The sequence below is a fragment of the Glossina fuscipes genome, unplaced genomic scaffold, assembly GCF_014805625.2.
Source record: "Glossina fuscipes isolate IAEA_lab_2018 unplaced genomic scaffold, Yale_Gfus_2 60, whole genome shotgun sequence".
NCBI classification, from domain to species: Eukaryota; Metazoa; Arthropoda; class Insecta; order Diptera; family Glossinidae; genus Glossina; species Glossina fuscipes.
The window spans coordinates 5,806,944-5,810,758 of record NW_023998432.1 but is presented as its reverse complement, the minus strand read 5'-3'; positions in this window follow the sequence as shown (position 1 = coordinate 5,810,758).

Here is a 3,815-nt window from a genome sequence, read left to right as displayed (position 1 = left end):
TTTCAAAATCATCCGAGGAGTCAGAGCCATTAAACGAAACATGAGAGGGATATGTGGAAAATTTTCTTTTAGAGTTAACAAATTTAAAACAATATTTAGGATTAGCAAACAGAGAGGATATAATCAACTGAAGTTATCTGTAGTAATAATGATGGTTGAGGGAGTTAAATCTATGCCTCGCCAACGAGTAAGCGACATAGTCGAGCGCAGAGCCACTTTTCGAATATTTTTTGAATAGCGAGTTTTTTCTATTCTTGTGATATTTAATTGTCTTATTAAACCACGGGGGACACTTGCTTCGAGGTCGACAATGCTTGATCGGAACAAATGCAGCAATAGCTAGATTTAATGTATTGTAGAACGATGACAATAAGCTTTCAATACTACCGGTTGAGAAATCAAGCGTCAGATGTGAAAGACGATGTTTTAGTAATACAATATTGATTTTATGAAAATCAAAATAATTATTTAAAAAAGTTTGATATGGCACATTAAGGCATTTCAACAAACCATCATTAATATGATGAAAGGAAATGCATATTGATGGCTGATAAGGATCCTCAGGTAAACTAAAAGGTGGACAACGATTTACGTTAATCTCGGGAAAATTGGTAAAGCAGAGATCAAGCAGCCTACCATTACAATTAGGGGTACGATTATATTGACCCAAATTATGATCAAACAATTCACTAAAGAACACAACAGCCCTATCAGACGTTGAAGTAGAAACCAAACAGCCAGAATTATCAGTGCTACACCAAGTGACTTGAGGCAAATTGAAGTCACCCAATGCAACGACCAAATCAGTGGGTCTAGACCGCTTGGTCACTTCACAAATGAGGGAAGCGTGTTTCCTGTATATGGAGACATCGGAATTTGGAGGAATATAGGAGCAGGTTATAAATAGATGTTTATCAGGCATATTCGCACGAATAGCGATAAAATCAACGTCAGGAGAAGTGGGAAATTCAATTAAATTGGACGGGACTGACGCAGATATGGGAATTAATACACCACCACCAATGCGATTCACTCGATCATTTCTAAACACTTGGAAAGAATTATGCAAAAGTTCTGACGAATGAAGATCGGGTTTTAGCCAAGTTTCAGTAATGGCCAAACAGAAAAATTCCGTGCTTACTGAATTTAGAAAAGTGGAACGAATTTTCGAATTTAGGCCCCTAACATTTTGATAAATGAGAGATAGTGGGCCTGAAGAAACAATTAGTTTTTTGAAGGCGATAAGACTATTGCCTTGGTATTAAGGGGACGATCTCGATTCCTTAATTATGGATCCTACTGGCCACAGTGATTTGTTTAACAACATATCACTGTTTTCAGTCGGAACTAATATTTTAAAAGAGGGGATTGCCCTAGCTTGAGAAGGAGCCATTTTGAAGATGCTAACACGCTTTATGTTGACTGATGGGACTTTCGTCGCTAGATAACCTTTTATGTTATCCACCGATGTTTCAGCTGCCAGTCTTGATACAAATATTGCTTTTCTGGGAGGAACTGCCGTCAAGCAAATGTCATTATATGGAACAGGAGGGGGGTTCACGGTAGGAGAGTTTCGAGTTGGGGAAAATATAGATGGGGTTATCGCCCTTGTACCGGCAGCTTGTGAGACTTGCCCAGTCTGGTGACCAGCATTCACACGCGAACAGCCAGGAGGAGAGGATGATTTATTTTTCTCTTCATTACTTTTAGGCGATGGCGCTTGATTAGAGTGAGTGGCGGCTTTGGGCGGAGATACCCTTGCCGCTTCAGCGTAGCTTAAAACCGATGGACTTGCCGGTTTGTTTGTAACTGTTTTGCTACCAACCGGCTCAGCAATATCGGAAACATAACTGTTCATTTTAGAGTTAGAGGGAGCGGTAACTTGTACCGACGAATTAGATTTGGAGACAGCCAGAGGTGACGTCCCACACGCTACGCTACAAGTAGAGGATGAGTGTCCAATAAAGCGACACTCATCAAACCTAGACTTAATGAGCTCAAACACGGCCGAGAATACCTGCACACTTTGCATGACCAAAGCGCTCGCAGAGCCAACAAGAAACGAATCTATCAGAATCCGGGCCTGATTTCGCCCGACAAGGTGTATATAAACACTCCAAGTCCTGTCAAAAAGACAGTTGTGAATTATGATAGCAGACACACAAATCACTAAAAAAATCCTGAACATAAAAATTTATCAACCAATTTGTGCAAAACTTCTCTATTAGGTTGACACTGTAACGAGAGATCAATAGCAACACAAACTCCAAACAGCAAAAAAAAAACAGAGAAAAAGAGAGAAAACAAAAAATATAAAAAAGAGAGATTTATATCAGAGCTCAACATTTTTGTTTGCAAAAATCAAATGAATCAAAGCGTAAAGGAAAAGTATTTCTTTTACTTTGAATTCACTCACTTTCTTCTCAAAGTATATTATAAATTCACACACTATAAGGCAGAATAGCCACGAAATTCAACAAAAAATTAAAATATTAATTGCCGAAACGAAATATATACGACTATACCGCGCGATAGAGTTGCCAGACTGATATCCCCTATCCGTAAAAGTTATCAGCACTATTCATTATTCAGGGATGGCGATTAAGCTAACCGCCACATCCCCTATCCGTAAAAGTCAGCAGTACTATTCATTATTCAGGGATAGCGATTAAGCTAACCGCCATATCCCCTATCCGTAAAAGTCAGCAGTGCTATTCGTTATTCAGGGATGGCGATTAAGCTAACCGTCACATCCCCTATCCGTAAAAAAAAAACCCTGGTCCCAGTCAACTTTTTAAGTAATAAAGTGTTACCTTTAGCTGCTATGACACGACTGCAAGGCTCAGCGTAGTGCGAAGCGCGTTTTTGTAGTCGATCACCACCGTGGTTCCGTTAAAGGTTTGCGATAATATGCTTATGTGTATGCTTGGTTTGGGTTGCTTTCAACATGTTTGATAGACTTTCTGCCGCAACCTCAGTTCCGATTTGTATGAAATTACTTACACATATCTTAGCACTAATACTATCTTACGTGCCAACTTATGTCTATCCTATTGCTTATGTTTGTATGGTATTGATTACGCCCTCGTGTGCTTACGCATGGTGTTTACAGCTATTTTGTTTTTTTTTTCCCCTACTGCTCTGCTTGTTCCTATAGCTAAACTTCTGCTTATCCTATTGCTCTGCTCAGCATATATTTGTACAATATTACCCCAGGTACCAAATCGTATGATTTGGTTCCCGTTAGGTGTGTGCGCTAGACTCGCTATGCTTGTTGGTATGCCTGTTCTTCTGTTCGTTTCACTGTCATTGCTACTTTCAATCTACTTTTGTAAAACGTACCCTCAGGTACCAAATCGCGTTATTTGCTGACCGTTAGGTATGGGTTCACAATTTGCTTAGGCTAAAGGTTTTTTTCCCTTTGTGCGTTTATACTACCACTTACCATTACTGAATGCATTTTTTTCCTTACATATTATGTGTGTCTATCCTACGTTATTATACAGTTAGGTATGTGATTTTTTACCAATGTATTTGTATAAGGTTGCAAATGTTCCCTACGTTTTCCAATTGGACATACATATTTACATGGTTTGAGTGGTTTTGTAGCTTTGATATCGCTTAAGGGTGACTTATGCTATATATCTTGGTACTCTATTTGTACAATGTTTATGCTACAAGTGTTTGTTAAATATTGGTGTGAGGTTTTTGTGTTCATATTTTTTGCGGATCCTCATAGTTCATAAAATTGTGTATAGTACATCCGAGTGCTTGGAATATGTTAATATTTTTGAGTACATTCTTGGAATACATTT